This window comes from Macaca fascicularis, chromosome 17, assembly GCF_037993035.2.
Source record: "Macaca fascicularis isolate 582-1 chromosome 17, T2T-MFA8v1.1".
Lineage (NCBI taxonomy): Eukaryota > Metazoa > Chordata > Mammalia > Primates > Cercopithecidae > Macaca > Macaca fascicularis.
The window spans coordinates 23,916,261-23,937,850 of NC_088391.1; the positions used below are offsets into that span (position 1 = coordinate 23,916,261).

Consider the following 21,590-nt stretch of genomic DNA (forward strand, 5'->3'; position numbering starts at 1 on the left):
CAGCCCTACCCTGTCCAGTCATCGTGGGCTGCCTCTGCCCCTCAAGTCAAGCACACAGGTCCTGCTGGGCATCTCTCTGAGGTGACCTTTCTCTCCCTCGCTTCTCAGCCATTTGGGTGGTTAACAGCTCCTGGCTGGTACCAGTCTGATGCCACTGTACTCTCCTTTGTGGTTTCTTCAAACCCTGCACAGTCACTAACTAAACTGTCCTAAAATTACTCGCTTTGAGTACGCCATCTGAGTTGCACCAGGACCTGGACTTGAATGAAATTGTATTGTTGATTAATCTATTATTTCCTGCACTTATTAAGCCTGTAACCTTTTTCTTTTTAATTGAGGAACACCCTACAATGTCCTACAGACCATAAGTTTTGACTACATACTTTGGTGAATGCCTTCCTAGGACAGCAGCTTAGGAAGAGGATTCTGGAAAAATGGAGGCAGCCAGGCAGCTTTTCCACTCTTAACCCTGGAGCATTTCCCCACAAGGACCTGGTGCTTCCACCCGATGACCACATCCAGTGGCTTTCAGTTAAGCCTAGAGTTGTACCCCCTTTGTGTACAGCGTCTTCTTTACCTGGAAGCCCCTATCCCTGCTCTTCTTCTATCGAAAGGCCACGCTTTGAAAACTCCAGGCCACATCACCATTCACCTTGAACATCACAGAAAGCACTGGGGCTCACCTTGGCCTCTGTCACTCACGTGGCCACTGTGGTTCACCTTAAGGTATGGTCACCCACATGCACGTGGCTTAGTCATGTTTCAAGCCTTTGCCTTGAAAGTTCACTTTTCTTAAGTTTGATTTCTGTCTGTTGAGCTAGACTGTGAGCTCCTTGATGGCAGGGACTACATCCCCACTTCTTTACGTATCTCATAATTCTAACAAATGTAGCTGCCTTGCATACTCAGAACACCCCTTCTTCATCTCTGCGTGATGCTTGGTTCAAATCCCATCATACTATGGGGCGTTCTCCGATCATCTCAGTCAAATGTATTATCTCGGGCTTCTAAAGAACAAGCACTGATTACCTCCTGAAGCAAACATTCATGCCCTCTGACATATAGTTCATGTGGAACTGTTGCTTAGTCTATTAGTTAACTCTTTGTGCACTTTAATCTCGAAGCCTTAACAAGTTTATAAGCATTATTATGGATTGAATTGTGTACCCCCCTCCTCTCCCCCAAAACCTTCATATGTTGAAGTCCTAATGCCCAGTACCTCAGAATGTGATCTTATTTGGAAATAACACAGTTGCAGATGAAATTAGTTAAGATGACATTATACTGGAGCAGGGCAGGTCCCTAATCCAATATGACTAGTATCATAAAAATGAGAACCTGGACACAGACATGAACACAGGAAGAATGCCATGTAAAGACTGGAGTTATGCTGCCACAAGCCAAGGAACATCAAAGATTACCAGCAAATCACTAGAAGATAGAAGAGGAGCACTCAACAGATTCTCCCTCATGGCCTCAGAAGTACCCAACCCTGCCAACACCTTAATCTTGGCTTCCAGGACTTAGAGACAGTCAATTGCTGTTGTAAAAGCCACTCAGTTTGACGTGCGTTATTACAGCAGTCCTCCCAAATGCTTACAAGCACCTGAAGGGCAAGGATCATATCTTGGATCCCCAAAGAGCAAGATTCCAATTGCAGATGCATCATTGGTTTCTTATGTCTCTTCTGGCATGTTAATTCACTTCTTTGGGCCTCAACTTTCTCTTCTGTAATGTGGAGATAATATCTACTTCAGATAGTTGTTTTAAGGATTAAAGGTAATACATTACAATGCCAGGCACAGTGCTTGACACTGTTAAAATGTGCAATAAATGCTAAGTCTTGTAAATATAATCCTCTTATTTTACAAATGAGGAAATAGGATCTAGACATGCAAAGTGCCTGTCTAAGCCCACACAGTTAAGTAGCAACAAGCTTGTCAAAAAAACCCTCCAAATAGATTCACTTCAATTCCTATCTATATTATGTCTTATCTTTTATTGCTAAAGAGAACAATTAGTGGGGTGACATTAATTTGATGGCGTTTTGTGTGTGCTGTTTGCTTACTGCTGTGGGAGTTGAGATGCTGGACCTTGAGTTTGAGATTTTGGACCTTTGTGATTTCTTCCTCATCCACAGGTAACTGAGATAAGTCATATCTTAAAGCAAACCATCCCTTCTTTTTTTGTACAAAATTAAATTTATTTGCTTAAGAATGGTGTGAATTGGCCGGGAGCAGTGGCTCATGCCTGTAATCCTAGCACTTTGGGAGGCCAAGGTGGGTGGACCACGAGGTCAGGAGATCGAGACCATCTTGGTCAACACAGTGAAACCCCGTCTCTACTAAAAAATACAAAATATTTGCCAGGCATAGTGGTGCGCGCCTGTAGTCCCAGCTATGTGCGAGGCTGAGGCAGGAGAATCGCTTGAACTTGGGAGGCGGTGATTGCAGTGAGCTGAGATAGTGTCACTGCTCTCCAGCCTGGCAACAGAGGGAGACTCTGTCTCAAAAAAAAAAAAAAAGAATGATGTGAATCATATAACTTATTTGTATAAGAGATTACAAATAAGAGCAGTAATTATCGAACAAAATTTATAGAAATAGGCTTGTAGAACTCCACTGCTTTGCATGCACAGACTCTCTCTGTATAACTGTTATCAGATGATGCCTGGATTAATTTAACATCCATATTCCTCTCAACTGCAGGGTCTTCACTTCTGTACATTTCCTAATAATCTATATTCTGGCTTCAACTTGTTTCTCTCTCATTTTGAACTAACTGAAGGTGAAGGCTGCTGCAGAATGGTTGTTTTTTTCACAAGTTAATCAGATGAAATATGAACATGCCATTCCTGCCCCATAATTACATGTATTCTGGTGATGTTAAGTCAAAATTGATGTCTACTACAACACATTTTTTCTATATAGTTGGTAATCAATGATCATATTTTTTAATGCATCAACATGCTACTTATCAAATGTTCTGTCTCTCAACATATTGAGAAGTCAATCATGATCTGAACAGGTGGAGCCCAGCAAAGATGACTTCCACCCTACAAAGAGGTTAAGAATCCTGTTTCAAATGCTGGATGGATCCCCATGAATCTGTCACTTTAAGAAGGGAGATTGCCCAGTGAAAGCAATGGAAAGAAAAACAGTATTAAAGGTGAGTAGATTGGGAGATATCACCAGATTTTCCTGTTCTCTTCTGTCATGCTACGACAACTTACATCAGTGAAATTTCTTTTTTAGAAATTGCAAAGGATATTGAAATATTGAAAGGATATTGAAACTTGGGAGCCCTTATTTATGGGATAAAGCTGTCAGGAAATTAAACTAGAATCAACATTTGACAGGTGAATGTTTATTTTTATTCTTGAGAACCTAATCTCTCTCTCCCACCAACCTTTGCTTATATATCAGATCTACACTCTATTTTGAAGCAGAAAGAACAAGAAAGGGATCAAGAAAGAAAGAAGAAAGAGAGAAAGAAAGGAAGGAAGGAAGGAAGGAAGGAAGGAAGGAGGGAAGGAAGGAGGGAAGGAAGGAAGGAAGGAGGGAAGGAAGGAAGAAAGAAAAGAAAGAAAAGAAAAGAAAAAAAGACTTCTCAAACTCAGAATCAGCCCTTGCTATCAACATCTCCTTCAAGGATCGTTAGAGGCCCCCAGGGGCCAAAGGGGCTGGGTGGAAGGTAATTCTGTGCACTCTTTCATCAGCTGGCAATTTCTAAAGCACCTGCCTATTTTTCCAGGCTTCAAGAGTGGTCACATCAGCCAATCCTTTCTTGTTTTCCATAATCCCATGACAAAGACCATTGTTGACAAAGGCACAAAACATACTGTGCCCTGCCTCCTGGGTGTTTTCTGTTTTCCATCTCAAAACGGGTATTGATGGACTGATCCTGTGTGCCCCAATGTTAGGTGTCAGGGATGGGGGCAGGGGTAAGAGAGGGGAAAGAGGGGAAGGTCTTTTAGCTGCAGAAAACCTTCATTCTTCTCTAGCAGAAGTTCCAGGCTTGACTTCCATCAACTTTAGGGGTCTGCGTGGGGCTTAGGGAATTCCTGAGCTTCTTGACATCCTATTCAAAACTGTGCAGATACGCATAGGTGCTCCCAAGAGCATGGTCTCTCTTCATATCTTGTTTTCTTTTCCTTTTTCTTTTTTTTCTTTTTTTCTTTTCTTTTCTTTTTTTTTTTTTTTTTTTTTTTGAGACAGTCTTGCTCTGTCGCCCAGGCTGGAGTGCAGTGGCGCGATCTCAGCCCACTTCAGGCTCCGCCTCCTGGGTTCAAGTGATTCTTTTGCTTCAGTCCCCTGAGTAGCTGGGATTACAGGAGCCCACCACCATGCCCAGCTAATTTTTATATTTTCAGTAGAGACATGGTTTCACCATATTGGCCAGGCTGGTCATGAACTCCTGGCTTCAAACGATCCACCTACCTTGACCTCCCAAAGTGATGGGATTACAGGTGTGACCCACTGCATCTGGCCCACACATCTTGTTTTCTTGACTGTGGTTCCACCATAGTTCAGTCCTCCAGCTCTCATCTCTGGCTTCACTTCTTAGATTTAATTTCTACTTCCTGTCTTGGGTTGGGCTGATTTCAGGTGCTTTAGGTAAAGTTTTGCCTAGTCCAGCCAAGCCCTATAATCTTGGCAACCAGACACAAGACTTACTGGCTGCCTTCTATTCCCCAAACAGCCCAGGTCCAGACATTCAGAGTCCAGCTGTAAGACAGACGGGTTTGAACTGATGAAGATGTAATGCCACCTCACCATTCTTGTGGGCTAAGCAATCTGCTCTTGGGAGCATAGTGGTGGGAGTGGAACCTGATGTGTTCAGCAGGGTTCAACATAAACAGAACTATCTTCCTAAAGGAACATATATTGGCTCAAGCCCATAGGAATCCATCCAGATGAATAAATGACCAACTCAGAATTTCAAAAGATTAGAGTAGGAAGGGGCTTAACAATTTTTTTTAGAAAATTTTTTTGAGACAAGCTCTCGCTGTGTTGTCCAGGCAGGTCTTGAACTCCAGGGCCCAAGTGATCCTCCTGCCTTGGCCTCCCAAAGTGTTGGGATTACAGGCGTGAGCCACCGCACCCTGCCAGAAGGGGTTTTAGAGATAACCAAATTCTATCTTATCAAAGTGAGCAATTCTTTGTTTACCTCTCGAACTTTAATGTGCATATAAATCACTGGAGGATTCATATCCACACTTAAATAACTTCTGCCTTGTCATTTACTGGGAAGGAAACTGAGGCACATCAGCTTCAGATCCATAAGTTCCTCCCTGCCCAGTGCATTTTTCCAAACACTGTCCTGCCACACAATGGTTCAGTTAAAATGGAAAGAATAGATGTGTCATTTCGTTTTAAAAATTGTCAGAAGGGTCTGTGTTTCAAACACGGCCCTTAAAAAAAAAATTGCTGGGTGTGGTGGCTCACGCCTGTAGTCCTAGCACTTTGCGAGGCTGAGGTGGGTGAATTGCCTGAGCTCAGGAGTTTGAGACCAGCCTGGGCAACATGGCGAAACCCTGTCCACTACAACACAAAAAATTTGCCAGGCATGGTGGCACATGCCTGTAATCCCAGCTACTTAGGAGGCTGAGGCATGGGAATTGCTTGAACCCGGGAGGTGGAGGTTGCAGTGAGCCAAGATCATGCCACTGAACTCCAGCCTAGGCAACAGAGGGAGACTCCGTCTCAAAAAAAAAAATTATTGGCAAGTTGGGGTGACTCATGCCTGTAATATCAGCACTTTGGGAGGCCAAGGTGGGCAGATTGCTTGAACCTGGGAGGTCAAGGCTGCAATGAGCAGAGATCAGGGAACTGCACTCCAGCCTGGGAGACAGAGCCAGACCTATCTCTAAAATAAAGGGTCTCACCCAGGCTGCAGTGCAGTGATGCAATCATAGCTCACTGCAACTTTCAACTTATGGGCTGTAGTAATCCTCCTGCCTTAGTCTCTCCAGTAGCTGCAACTACAGGTGTGCCACCAAACCTGACTAACTTTTATATTTTTGTAGAGACAAGGTCTTGCTGTGTTGCCCAGATTGGTCTTCAATCCCTGGTCTCAAGTGATCCTCCTGCCCCAGCCTCCCTAAGTTCTGGGATTACAGGCATAAGCCACCGTGCTCAGCCTTGAACACATTCCTATGTGATATATCAAAGTCCTAGACACTGATATATTTCCTCAAGGATTCCAGAGGGAATAGCAAGGCCAAGAAGAAAAATGGATTTGAGAAGAGGTGAAGCAGGCAAGATATATCTGTAGAATGCCAATTATATCAGTCACCAGGCAAGTAAGATGGTGACATCTACATAGGGATTCTGAAAAAAAATGAAGTCCAAATTCACATCAGGGAGGGTATCTATTGTTTAGACCCTTCCTTTTCAAATTGTGGCCCACAATCAGGAGTATCAGAATACTCGGGAACTCAATAGAAATGGAGCTTCCCAGTCTCTGTCACAGACCCACTGAATGCGAGTCTGCACTCCAACAAGATCCTCCAGTGACTTAGACGCACTCTAAAGTTTGAGAGACAAAGAATTGCCTATGCTGGCTTTTTTCCCTGTCTAGTTTAAATTACTTTGAAAGTTAGATAACAGAAATGGTAAACTAGGACAAATGAAATTTGTGTGGGTGCAAGGAGGGGGGTGTGTAAGGAAGACCACTAGAGGAAATTAAAGCAAGATCGCAGCAAGAGTTTGACTTCTTGAGTCGAGTATATTCCTTAAACAGCTCTCTTCCTCTGGGCCTTAATTAATTGTTTTGCATTAGTACACTGCATTGTGAAGGGCCTGTGTTTGCAATTAGGTGGCTCTCACAGATGGGGCAGGGTGATGAGGCGCTTGTGCCCAAGAGGCAGGATAGTTACCTGAGCCCAAGAGTGTATTTCTCACATACAAGAGCTCCTCTTTTTTTTTTTTTTTTTTTTTTTAAAACAGCACAGTACACCTTGCTTCCTGATGAAAATCTGGCTAAGAGTTCAAATTTTTTAAAAATTATTTTAATAAATAAATGTACAAATGGGATATTGAACAAATAAATAAAAGTTGAATGTTAGCTGCCATCATCCAGACTGTATTTTACATGAGTAATTCACACATTTCCAGATTCTGAGGGAGCGGAGACAAGAGTTCCTGGATGTCCATGGATGTCCATCTGTAAACCCAAGCAGTTTAAAGCTTCTAAATCCCAATTAGGCTGCTCGAACCAACTGAGATGCCACAAATGCAACCTAGTGGCTTTTCCCATGGGAAGTCAGAGAAGTGGAAAATATTTCAAGCAATTTGGGCATGCTTGCATAACCCTTTTGTGGAAATTCCTGCACTAACAATTTGCAATTAAAGTGAAAGTGAGTAAAAATAGAATGACCTCTCATTTCCACAATGACTGTATTTTGTAGCCTCTGGTGTATGAATTTGCTTTACATCTGACCCATACATAATGATGAAGAAACTAAAAATAATCAGCTTTCTGTATGCCTAGCAGTACAGAGTGTCTATCAGGCAGCAGGTTGTAGCATTAATGACAGTTTTTAGCTAAGACAGAAGACATGGTTGCATAAAACATAAGCAAATCAACAGCCAAGTGAAGACAGAAAAACATACTCTCAGTCCAAATTATAATTGTAAATTCATATTATCTGTAGCAAACGTGGTCTCCCAGGCAGCCTGGTGCCTAAAATGCCCATGCTTTTGGGTGACTCCCCAGTTTAGCATTAACTGCTGATGTCTGGGATTAGTAATTAGTTTTTATCAACCTAATGAAAGCTTCCTTAGAAAAGTCACTCTGCAAGATTGAAAAAAGTCATATAATGTACTATACAACAAAATATGGGTATTTCTGCCTTTAATGCTGTGAGTTATCTATGCCATTTCCTTCTCTTAGCTTGGATAAATACAAGTTCAATGCTAACTGGAAAAAGTTGTGAGACTTACTCTGGTAATGTCATTATGCCATAATTCTTTCAAATATTTCTGAGACGCCATCAGATAGTTACAGGTTTCCTCCAAGATTTTTACAAACTCTGTGATTATTGTATAGAGTGTTTATGTCATTTGATGACTAAAAATATCCACGAGAAAAAATTTTCTGTGATTGAATCACCTACATATACTAAACAATTCAAGCAGAACTGGGTTATTTGGCAGAGGAGAGAGGCTGTGAATGAAAATGATCGGTTAATGAACTGAAATTGCAAGCTAAACAGAGGCCGCATACCACTCAGCCTGGGTCCAAGGGACTTTCAGGAAGGGGTGAGCATGAAAGGACAAATTGGAGCCCAATTGTGAGGGGCATGGAATGCCTCACTGATGATTTGGCAAAAAAACCCTTCCCAGGGACATTTAGGCAAGGTGACAATGTGAGTTCCCCATTTTAAAAGGATATCTCTGGCCCCAGCGAGAGGGCAGCCAGAAGGGAGACCAGTTTGGCTGAGTTTGAACCAAGCATCGTGAAATGATGGGAAACAAGTAAAAATAGAGACAGATGGAATGGGATTGGGGCAATAGTTAAAGACCAGGTCAGCGGTAAATGAAGTTTCTGTTTTGAGCGTGGGTGGGTGGGTGGTGGTTCCATTCACTGAGTTAGAGAACTCAAGAGAAAGGAGGGAATGGGATGCTGCTGGAGGTACGGTGTGAAGGCCCTCTAGACACATGTGAGAGGCAACTAGAAACATGAGCATGGAGTTAGGAAGGGCCTAACCAGTGATTTGGAAGTTACCAGCATATAGACATGGCTGGAGTTTGTTGAAGTGCATGAAATTGCTCAAGCAAGAAAGTATAACAAGGCAGAGGGAGTGGGCATGAGGACAGGCAGAGCAAACAAGGAGTTAGAGTGAAATCAGTCATGACAATGGGAGAGATTTTAAAAGCCAGTCTGCAGACTGACATGATACAGAGAGGTATGAACCAGGCTGAGCAATTCAGAGAATGAACTCTGACCTTTGAGAGAGCAAGTTATGTTCTCAGGAACAAGTCATGATTCATGGCCAAGGTTTGAGACATTATGTGTCGTGAAGTTGAGGGTGGGATGGTCCGCTTATTTAGACAAAACAGAAACTGTGCAAATAGACCCAGCTGATTGAGTCGAGTTGCATGAAATGGAGAGGTGCAAGGTGAAGAGGTTGCTGATTTAAGCATGGTCACACACACCAGTCATATTGCCTGGGGGAGACGCGCAGGCCAGGGTGCAGCTTCACTCTGGAAACAGTTGGCTTGTGGAGAGATGGGATAGAGGCTCGGCTGCTGGGGAGTGCTGGAGTCAGTTTTCTGTAGTCCAGCTCAGCTCTGACAAGAGCTGCCATTTCTTACAGGACTTTTTCTTTTTTTCTTTTTTTTTTTTTTTTTGTGGCTTCACCTTCATTATCTTGTTTGAGCTTCAGAACAACTTCACAAGGTATAATTTCAAAATGAGGAAAGTGAGGCTCAGAGAACCAAGGAACCGCCTGAATCCAACTGAGTGACAGGGCAGAATTTGAACCCACATTTGTGGAACCTCAAAGCCCTGATTCTTTCCTCCGTTAACATTCTGCCTTGGGTCAGAGACCTTTGTCCTCAGGTAGCAGTTCCATCGGGTCTCAGGAGAAAGTCAAGCCTGAGACAGACCAGACCACAGGGCTCCTGAGCTCCCAGCCACCAGCCCAGGAGCAGGAAAGGGTTGGTGTTCTGAGGGAGATTGTGGCGTGAAGAAGGGGACTGGTCGGAACCAAGGAGCAAGAGCCCAGCCTCCAGGACTTTAACAAATTGAGAGATGGGGAGGCAAGGGCAGCAGCTGTCTCCCAGCAACTTGGGTCCCCAGGTCTGAAAAAGAACAATGACGGGCAGGGGAGCAAGTTGGGTGTGGCCATGAAAAGGTCGTGTGTTTTATTTAGGGAATATAGGAATTAGGTGTATTAGTCTGTTCTCGAAGACATACCCCAAACCGGGTAATTTATAAAGGAAAGAGGTTTAATAGACTCACAGTTCCATCTGGCTAGGGAGACCTCACAATCATGGTGGAAGGCAAAGGAGGAGCAAAGTCATATCTTACACGGCAGCAGGTAAGAGAGAGCATGTGTAGGGAAGCTCCCCTTTATAAAACCAGCAGGTCTTATGAGACTTAATCACTGTCACAAGAACAGCATGGGAAAGGCCTGCCCCGTGATTCAATTACCTCCAGCCAGGTCCCTCCCATGACATGTGGAATTATGTGAGCTACAATTCAAGACGAGATTTGGGTGAGAACACAGCCAAATCGTATCGTTAAGCATGTGTATAAGTCAGAGACTTGCCAGTGAGAAGAGAGAGGAAAGGGGGGAGAAGAGTCACAAATCAAGGATCAAGATCCAGGGAGGGGGATTTGCTCTGGAAAGAATGAAGGCTGAAGCTTCCTCTGAGACTGAAAGGGGGTCAGGATGGGTTAAGAGAGCATTAATTTTGACAAAGGTGGGGAAGGAAGTTGAAAAAGTTTAGACTAAACAGCCTCCTTTTGTTTTTTTAATTGAAAGAGGCTACATTATTTCTGTGGGGTAGGTGGTGAGAAAATAATTAAAAATGCAAACCAGAGCATCGAGGAATGAAAAAGCAAATTGGGTGGCAAGAGAACATCACATCAAGTACCCAGCAAGGTGGGAACGCTGTCACTGGGTCAAAGAGGATCAGGTAGATTAATTCCAGTATCTCCCTACCAAAGTCATATTCAAATCAGTTGCATCTGAATTACTCTTTGATTTTAAGGATGATGAAACAGATTTGGAGCAGTTAAGGGCATTTCTCAAGGTCACTGAGGCAGCATCTGGACTTGAACTCACATCCTCTAGCCCCAGCCCTGCTGCTCCTGCGGCCTGCCTCTGCACAGAGCAGCACTGAGTAATTGAGATTGGAAATGGAAGTGGTAAGGAGGAAAACAAAAGCTTCTCCCTTTAAATTCTTGTTCTGGGCCGGACACGATGGCTCACGCCTGTAATCCCAGCCCTTTGGGAGGCCGAGGCGGAAAGATCTCAAGGTCAGGAGATATCAAGACCATCATGGCCAACATGGTGAAACCTCATCTCTACTAAAATACAAAAAATTAGCCGGGCAGGGTGGTTTGTGCCTGTAATCACAGCTACTTGAGAGGCTGAGGCAGGAGAATCGCTTGAACTCAGAGGAGGTTGCAGTGAGCTGAGATCATGCCACTGTGCTCTAGCCTGGTGACAGAGCTAGACTCCATCTCAAAATAAATAAATAAATAAATATATAAATAAATAAAATACTGAGTTCAAATATTGAACTCAATAATTTAATATGAGTAAAATGATTCAAAAATGAGATACGTTTTTGAGTAGTGAGTTCCCTGTCACTGAAGGATTTCAAGTACAAACTAGACAACAGCTTGGAGAGATTGTTGTAGCATATCTAAAGGGTAATTTGTCTGGGGCAGGTTCTCCCAATTTGTGAATAAAAGATCTCCAGGGATGGGGTGGTGAGCAGTAGAGCTATTAGAAGGGGTTTGTGAATTCGTGTGCACAAGTGGTGTTGCTTTAGAAGGAATGAAAAATGTGTCTGGCAAGTGTATATACTGTTCCTTTTGAAACTATGCAAATGCTATTATGATTAATAAAATACAAATTAATTATAGATGTCACCGAATTTATAAAAGTCTTTTCCCATTTTGCATTTTCTCAAAGCTCAGATATTAAAAATGCAACTACTATCATGTGAAAGACTTGTAGCCTTTGTTCTTTTAAGGTTAAAAGGAATCTTCATGATCAAAAAGGTTAGAAACCATCTCACGAGAGAACTTTTCAAGTCCTTTTCAATGCAAAGATTGTGATTTCATGACTCCTAGGAGATCGGTGGACCACACTTGGTTTGGGGGAGAAAACTCCACCCAAGCCCCAGCAGTTGGTATACATACAACTCTTGTCATGTTAGCAGAAGAGCACCCATAAAAACACCCTGAAATGCCACAACCAGAACAGAGCCACCAGCTGTAGCTCATCAAAGGAGTATGTTTAGATACTTATCATTTCCTTGTTCCATAAGCTGATACATCTTTGTTCCTCCAAACAGCAAGGGTATATTCTTGCCACTGTACGTATTTAAGTAGTCATCTAATTTTTGTCGTTTCCAAATATCATTTGTTTTGTTTTGTTTCTGAGATGAGTCTCTCTCTGTCACCCAGGCTGGAGTGCAGTGGTGCGATCTCGGCTCACTGCAACCTCTGCCTCGCGGGTTCAAGCGATCTCCTGCCTCAGCCTCCCAAGTAGCTGGGACTACAAGCGTGCACCACCAAGCCTAGCTGATTTTTGTATTTTTAGTAGAGACTGGGGTTTTTGCCATGTTGGCCAGGCTGGTCTTGAACTCCTGGCCTCCAGTGATCCACCCACTTCAGCCTCCCAGTGTGCTGGGATTACAGGCGTGAACCACTGGGCCCAGATCCAAATATCTTGATAGTATCCTTTCTAAGTTTTTTTCATCTTTAAATATCTGGGTCACATTCTTTGCAATTCATATTCTTTGCTAATGAAATGCTTTTTGTTTAGAAAGAAGTGCTTGGATTTTCACTATCATAGCATGCATGAAATGGAGACATTTTGTTTTGTCAAAGTAAATCAGGAAAGTTGAGTCACCTCCCCAAATCTACTTTTTTTTGTTCACTGTGTGAGACAGTTAAGATGAAATCTTTTTTTGAGACAGGGTCTCACTCTGTCGCCTAGGCTGGAGTGTAGTGGTGCAATCACAGTTCACTGCAACCTCCACCTCTTGGGCTCAGGCGATCCTTCTGCTTCAGCCACCCAAGTAGCTGAGACTACAGGCGTGTGCCATCATGACTGGTTAATTTTTATGTTTTTTTTGTAGAGATGAGGTCTCCCTATTTTCCCCAGGCTGGTCTTGAACTCCTAGGCTCAAGTGATTCTACCACCTCAGCTTCGCAAAGTGCTGGGATTATAGGCGTGAGTCACAGTGCCTGGCTCTGAAATCTGATTTTTCATTCAGTTTCTTTCCACAGAAATTATAGTTCTCTACTCTCCAAAAGGTTTTAAATTTTGTTTTGTTTTGTTTTTTTGTGAGATGGAGTTTCGCTCTTGTTGCCCAGGCTGGAGTGCAATGGCACAATCTTGGCTTACTGTAACCTCTGCCTCCTGGGTTCAAGCGATTCTCCTGTCTCAGCCTCCAGAGTAGCTGGGATTACAGGTATGCGCCACCATGCCCGGCTAATTTTGTATTTTTAGTAGAGATGGGGTTTCTCCATGCTGATCAGGCTGGTCTCGAACTCCCAACCTCAGGTGACCCGCCCACCTCAGCCTCCCAAAGTGTTGGGATTACAGGTGTGAGCCACTGTGCCCAGCCTAAAAGTCTTTAGTAGAAGGAACCATGGGGGCTCCTCCAAGGAGGACTGAGGAGCAGATTTAATTTCTCTTCAGAGCTTCTCCCTTCCTCCTTCCACGCTGTTTCCTTGCAATTCAACCACTGCCCCTACCCCAGATGTTTACTGTACGTCAAGCGCTTCTGGGGTAGCTTCCCTCATGGTAAGATCTTTTTGATCATACTGTGTGGGTGGGCCCAATTCTTATAAAGCTTGATAAAGCAGGCACGCTTGACCCTATCAACACAACATGATTTAAAGGGCCCCGACAGGACTCCCTGCCTAAAAATCTGTTTTTCATGCAGGTGTCCCAAGACCTGAACTCTTTCCATTCAGAGTTATATCTCTGAATTCTTTCCCCATCTTCTTTAAAATATACATACTTCTGGAAGAACAACTCATTAAAACATCCAAAAGATGCTGTTATAGGTCAGGTGCAGTGGCTCATGCCTGTAATCCCAGCACTTTAGGAGGCCAAGGTGGGAGGACCACTTGAGCACAGAAGTTTGAGACCAGCCTGGGCAATATAGGGAGACCCCATCTCTACAAAAACATAAATTAAAAAAAATTAGCCAGGTATGGTGGCACATGCCTGTAGTCCCAGCTACTCAGGAGGCTGAAATGGAAGGATCCCTTGAGCCCAGGAGGTCGAGGCACAGTGAGCTGTGGTTGTGCCACTGCACTGCCACCAAGGTTACAGAGGGAGACCCTGTCTCAAAAAAAAACCCGAAAAAAAATGCTGTCATAGATTTAAATACGTATTAAAAGACTTTCTTCTACTGAGATTATGATTTTGTGTGATTATAGTCCAGTACTTCCTCTGTGATGTAGGTCCTAGACACAGTGAAAAGAAGTCTTGACATAGGGTTAAATATTTTCTATCATGTTTGAGGCTGATAGCTGGGAGTGGCAGGGGCCAGGCATGAATTGTGACCTAGAACCCCAGCATCCCTTCTAGCACTGCCTAAGAAATATATTAGTAGGTTAGCCTAACATCATAAAACAACGTAAAAGCAGCCATCCACTTCACAGTTCTGTAAGAAGATAAAAAATGCAGAACTCCTAGTAAATCTAGGAAACAGAATACTCTTCACACAGACAATTGCATAGGAGTCGAATGAATCCTTCTTTAGAAATAGTCACTAAGAACATTTATATTTATTAAAAGAATTAAAATTGGCCGGGAGCGGTGGCTTACGCCTGTAATCCCAGCACTTTGGGAGGCCGAGGCTGGCAGATCACGAGGTCAGGAGATCAAGACCATCCCGGCTAACATAGTGAAACCCCGTCTCTACTAAAAATACAAAAAATTAGCCAGGCATGGTGGCACGCGTCTATCATCCCAGCTACTTGGGAGGCTGAGGCAGGAGAATCGCTTGAACCTGGAAGGCGGAGGTTGCAGTGAGCCGAGATCAGGCCACTGCACTCCAGCCTGGGTGATGGAGCGAGACTCCATCGCAAAAAAAAAAAAAAAAAAAAAAGAATTAAAATTTAGAGTAGTTAAAGCCAAGAATCCGTGTCAAGTTCAAAATATATCAAATATGCAAAGTTTAATGCTAAGAACTACTATATGATATCAGAGCATCAAAATAAGGAGGAAGTTGAGGAATCAAAGACTGAACAAGCACTGGAATCTTTACAACATTCTCTCTGAGTTCCTTAATGAGGTGGTCTTACCTGGTGCTTGCAGAAAGGTGAAATTCTGCTGCATTGAGGCCCCCACAGCACGTGAGCCCACTGGGAACAGTGACCTGCTGAGATGAGACCAGGGAAGGACCAGGGGCCCGGGAGAGGGAACTCTGTGGACTTGCATAACACTGTATTTTTGGAAGCTCTTCTTGTAAAAGCTCTGAATTGGCTCCAAATACAAGAAAAATAAGCTTCCCTGCTAAATTCTGGAGTCTCAGTGAAGGATTCAGGGAGATGAAACCATCAAGAATGCCTTGATGACCTTTGCTGACGACCATGTGATCTTTTCACTTTAGGACAACTTCACGTATTCTTAGGAAGAAACTTTGGATAATATTTTTCACTTTCCATAACCAGAAATGTCTAGACCCCCTGAGGTTCCTTTCAAGAATGTCATGTATCTCCCCTACTTTTTTTTTAATTAATAGAGACGGGTTCTCACTATATCACCCAGGCTGGTCTCGAACTCCTGGGCTCAAGCGATCCTCCCACTTCAGCCTCCCAAAGTGCTGGGATTCCAGGCATGAACTACTGCACCCGCCATCCCATACTTTTAAAAACTACCACAATTTCTGTCAAGAAGAGGTAGTATAAAAAATAAACAATACTCTGCTTTTCATTTAAACAGAAGTTTGAGACATAAAAATAATTGGAGGGTTAATCCATGATCTATTTCCAAACTTCTCCCTTGCCTTCTTTAATGGAAGGTTGCGGGATGGTCCTTTGATAGTTTTGGCCAATGACATGCCAGTGGGAGTTTCCTGGGGACTTCTGGGAAATATCTGGCTCTCCCAGTTAAGTGGATGGATAAGGCTGATGCTGTCCTCAACCCCCTTCTTCCTGCCTTAAATGCAAACTTGACATTTAAAACAGAGGCAGCCATTGTGTGACGGTGAGAAGAAGGCCTGAAGAATTGCCAAGACAGTGACCAGGACATTACCAACCTGCTGGTTCTAGGTTGCCTATCTTCAGACATTTTGCTGTGTAAGGAAAACAACCCACCATCTGCTAAAACCACAGTGACTTGGACTTCCATTTACAATGATTCAAGATTTTCAGAGGCTTCACATGAAGGAAATAGCTTTGCCATTAGTTTCTGCCAACAATACGTAGCATTTAATAAAAAATCAAAATATTTCCTAGCCATTAATATCAGTATAGAAATAGGCTGATATAATAACACCGTAAAGCTTTTGGAGTCACTGAAATCCAACCACAAAAGGAAAACAAAATCATTTCATTTGCTTCTAAATTGTTTGATTTATTGATTTCCCCCAGTGTATTTATAATTAATTTAGGGTTTCTACAGTTTGACATATTGATTCTTGGGCTGTTACTCTTATTGAAACTTCATGCCAACTAGTGGTATGAAAAATTCCTGTAATATAAATACCCTCTGAGTCTAGTGAAACTTTGCTTTCTCTAAGATTGAAATAATCTTGTAATCTGTTTAATCTACTTAATACATCCCTGCTCTATTTCATAGAAGCCAAAACGCCTTAGTCTCAAGTAAAACACAAGGTTCAGGCAATTTTCTAATAACTTGGGGTAAAAGATGGAAAATTGGCCTCCTCTAAGGCTATTTCTAGAACGAAACCCAGCAGGCCTTAGATTCTTGCTTCTTGAAATGTGAGCCCTGAGTCAGTGGCATTGGATAGATCACCTGGGAGCTTGTTAAAAAAACAGAGTCTTGGGCCCCGCTCCAGGCCTACGGAGTCAGAATGTGCATTCGGACACCAGCTGCAGGGAATTTGTGTGCACGGTAAAGTGAGAGATGCAACGTCCAGAGTTCTTTAGCCTTGTCTTCATCACCACCATCTGGTAAAGGTGGACGATGGCCCCTCTGCAGCCAGGCAGGAGCCAATTGGCAATGGCTTGGTCCATCCACTGATGAGGACATGTGATGTCAAGTGGTGAGGAAGAAAAGAATGGAAAGAAGCCTGTTCTTGGGGCTTGGAGATGGCCCCTCCATCCCAACACTGTGCTGCTGCTGTTCTATCCATTGGGAGGTGGCCTGATAGAGCAGCGTTCTATACAGTGATATTTCTCAAGACGTAAGCTGCATGTTTTCTCAGGGGGGCCTGGAGTCTTCTTTTGTGTGTGTGTGTGGGGGGGGCAGGTAATATTATATTTTAATTTCAGTGATAATCTTAAAAAAGAATTAATATTATTAGAACACATGGAGCCCTGAGTACATCCACACAATACCTGTACTTCAAAGAGGATGCTATACAGGCAAACATTTTGCAGGAGTTTGAAAAGAGGAAAGTGCTGAGAGAGTTCATTCACTAATCCCATGGTCAAAGTTTTACATTCAAAAAAATCTGCTCCACTGCAGTTGGTGCATATTCCTCCTGTAAGCAGAGCCTGTCATTGTCTGTACCGACTTGCAAAAATTCATTAGCAGCAAGCATAATGGTAAATCTACAATAAAGCATTTTTCTGTTTCTTATTCAAGCAGTGATTAGATTTGCTATCTATGTAATGCACATTTCAATTGCATCGTGATGTTAACTTTATCTTCAAGAATACAAGACAGTTTTACCAAACTACTTCTAAAATTTGACATTCATGGATTTCTTACTGACTGTTTTCCTTATGTATGAAGTGAAATTTTATTGAACTAGAAAACCAGTCTGAAAATGTTAAGATAGTCTTAAAAAAGTATTCTTAGATGAATAGTAATATTGTTATTATTATTATTTTGTTTTGTTTTGTTTTGAGACGGAATTTCACTCTGTCGCCCAGGCTGCAGTGCAGCGGCACAATCTCAGCTCACTGCAACTTCTGCCTCCCGGGTTCAAGCAATTCTCCTGTCTCAGCCTCTTGAGTAGCTGGGACTACAGGTGCCTGCCACCATGCCCGTCTAATTTGTGTATTTTTAGTAGAGTCGGGGTTTCACCTGGTTGGTCAGGCTGGTCTCGAACTCCTGATCTCAGGTGATCTACCCGCCTTGGCCTCCCAAAGTGCTGGGATTACAGGCATGAGCCACGGTTCCTGTCCATATTAGTATTATTGAAGTCACATTAGAACTACTGAAGTCCCAAAAGGAAAACAAAAAATATATGACCCTGTCTCAAAAAAAAAAAAAAAAAAGCTGAATTGCTTTGGCATATTTTGTTTTCAATCTGAAATTATGCTCTTCTGACTCACCATTTCTAAGAGTTTACATGGAGGCATTTGGATTGTGTATATCTGCTAGAGGATTCAGCAGGAACATGGTTTTTGTGCTGTATGTTTCTCCAAAACACAAAATGGCCACACAGTTTCAAATTATTACAGCCAGTTTATAGAAAGACAATTACCACTTCTTTAATACACACCCATCTTTCCTCATCCATCTTGACCTTCCTGGTCAATCAGTTTGCCTATTTATTTTTTCATTGCGTAGAAGTTTCTTTAAGTTAGAACGTGAGTAATTTGTGAGAATAATGTCTACATAGTAGTTTGATTTCCTTATTATCCAAATGGAGTTCTCTTTACCCTAAGGATTAAAAATATGTCATACTCAAGCAATGTCCCCAGTGACAGTTTCTTCCCTTCATTGCAAGGTGATATGGTTTGGTTCTGTGTCCCCACCCAAATCTCATCTTGTAACTTCCATAATCCCCACATGTTGTGGGAAGGACCCTGTGGGAGATGATTGAATCAGGGGGGTGGGTCTTTCCCATGCTGTTCTCATGATAGTGAATGGGTATCACAAGATCTGATGGTTTCAAAAACGGGAGTTTCCCTGCACAAGCTCTCTCTTTACCTGCTACCATCCTTGTAAGATATGACTTACTCCTCCTTGCCTTCCACCATAATTGTGAGGACTCTCCACCCATGTGGAACAGTAAGTCAAATAAACCTCTTCCTTTTGTAAATTTCCTAGTGTCGGGTATTTCTTTTTTTTTTTTTTTTTTTAAGACGGAGTCTCACTCTGCCGCCCAGGCTGGAGTGTCGGGTATGTCTTTATCAGCAGGGTGAAAACAGATACAGGGTGACTGTTATCTTGACTTTTCACAAATTTTGCTACCATGCCTGAGATATCATGCCACACACATTGTCATGAGCTTTTTGGTCCTAATCCAAAGCATAAAAACAATTCTGTATTAAGAGTGAGATTTGTGGCACTATTTTGTAGATGGAAGAACTGAAACTTGACCAGAAATTTAGTCAGTGTTCGAGTTCTATATAGAAGAGGTATTTTGCAGACAGGTCATGAAAGAATAAATAACATAACACAAGTTTTACTAACACTACTGAGAATATTGGTGAAAATGAAGAGTCAATGGGAGTCACATTTAAGAATTCTGTTAACTCAGCAGTGGGACTTTCCCAAACTATCCTGTGTGGCCAGATGACTGCTCCCTCTGCTACCCTGGAATGCCCCCACAGAGCAGAGAGGAGAAATGCAAATGCAAAGTTTAATTAAAAATAGCTCCTCAAGAGGTAGATCAACCCTGTTGTTTAATTAAATTGCAGACATTTTGGAAAACTGGATACTTAAGGGCTATATCTTATTTCTCAGGCATTCTTTGTCTGATTTCAGACTCTCCCCAACAAAATCCAAAGCCAGCCAGATAGTGGATGTCTTTTTTCTCCCCAAGGAGACTACTCAGTGTTCCAAAATTCCATTTACTACTCCTTTTCCCGGCCTTGAGAAATGAGGATTGAGTAGTATTTTCCTCTCCATTCTCTTTTATGTGGCTTTTTCTAGATCTTTGGCACATTTGGAAATGACATCAAAATCTAGCCTTAAAAAGGTAAATCTGGGCTGGGCACAGTGGCTCAGGCCTGTAATCCCAACACTTTGGGAGGCTGAGGAGGGTGGATGACAAGGTCAGGAGATCAAGACCATCCTGGCCAACATGGTGAAACCCTGTCTCTACTAAAAATACAAAAATTAGCCGGGCGTGGTGGTGGGTGCCTATAGTCCCAGCTACTAGGGAGCCTGAGGCAGGAGAATCACTTGAACCAGGGAATCTGAGGTTGCAGTGAGCCGAGATCACACCACCGTGCTCCAGCCTGGCAACAGAGCGAGACTTCATTTAAAAAAAAAAAAAAAAAAGGTAAATCTGTGCCCACGTGGAGTCAATATGTGCCCAAGTGGAGCCAGGGTCATTCTGCAGATGCAGAAAGAAAGATAATGGTGGCATTTGCAAATCCTTGCTTTTGATGTTTCCACCCTTACCATCATGACACGAGGCAGGCTGAATCTGAAAAACTAGTCTGTTCTTCTGAATTTGGCAGCACCCTGAGAATTCTTCCTGCTCTCCAGCAGGACCGTTATGCTATCTGGTGATGACTTTCTATTATCTTAGTCCCTTATATAAGATTGTGGTGGCTGGGTGCGGTGACTCACCCCTGTAATCTCAGCACTTTGGGAGACCAAGGCAGGTGGATCACTTAAGGTCAGGAGTTTAAGACTAGCCAACATGGTAAAACCCTGTCTCTACTAAAAATACAACAATTAGCTGTGCATGGTGGCGGGCACCTGTAATCCCAGCTACTCAGGAGGATGAGGGAGGAGAATGAGGGAGGAGAATTGCTTGAACCCGGGAGGCGGAGGTTGCAGTGAGCCAAGATGATGCCGTTGCACTCCATCCAGCCTGGGTGACACAGTGAGACTCCATCTCAAAAAAAAAGATTGTGGCATTGTTAGCCAAAATATGGAGTCAACCTAAATGTCTATCAGTGGATGAATGGATAAAGAAATCATGGTATATGGACACAATGGAATATTATTCAGCCCCCAAATGGGGAAATCCTGTCATTTGGAACAACATGGAGGAATCTGGAGGACATTATGCTTAGTGAAATAAGCCAAGCACAGAAAGACAAATACCACATAATCTCACTTATCCGCAGAATCTAACAAGGTTGAACTCACAGAATTATAGAGTAGAATGGTGGTTACCAGAGGCTGGGGATGGTGTGTGGGGAGGGCGTGAATGGAGAGTTGTTGATCTAAGAATACAAAGTTTCTTTGTAGATAGGAAAAATAGGTTTTGAGATCTATTGCCTAGCAGAGTGACTATAGTCAATAATAATGTATGTATATTTCAAAATAACTAAGAATACATTTCAAATGTCTCACCATAAAAAATGATAGGCAAATTTTTAAAAATAATAAGCAACTGAGATGATGGATATGTTAATATCTTGATTTAATCATTCCTTGTTGTGTACATATATCAAAACATCACATTGTACCCCATAAATACACAATTATGATTTTTCTATTGAAAATAATATTAATAATAAAAAAGACTGTGAAATTATTGAGTGCGAAGGACTTAGAGCTCATCTAGACCATGTGATTTTCAGAAGTGGAAAATGAGACTCTCTGCTTTGAAGTGCCTGCCCGAGTTTGTGGTGGCATGGTATCAGAGTCCGGGTCCTTTACTCCTCTTCCAAAATGCTTCCATCTTGTGACTTGAAAAAGTTGAGTGCCACTGAAGAGACTGAGGTCTGGTGTTAGCCATACAACAGGGAAAGAGGAGGCACAGGAGGCAGACGCTGAGTTACAGACAATGGGAAGAATGGGAAACAAAGTTAGAGCCCCCATTTTCATCTAT

The 21,590-nt window shown here is 42.7% G+C and overlaps 1 long non-coding RNA gene across 1 annotated transcript; it reads left to right on the forward strand.

Annotated features, from left to right (window-relative positions):
• The first annotated feature begins 2,816 nt into the window (after window positions 1-2,816).
• Window positions 2,817-7,376, forward strand: LOC135968000 (uncharacterized). The gene is made up of 2 exons (XR_010582414.1): window positions 2,817-3,168; window positions 7,119-7,376. It is a non-coding gene; the product is annotated as an uncharacterized lncRNA (long non-coding RNA).
• The last annotated feature ends 14,214 nt before the right edge of the window (window positions 7,377-21,590 follow it).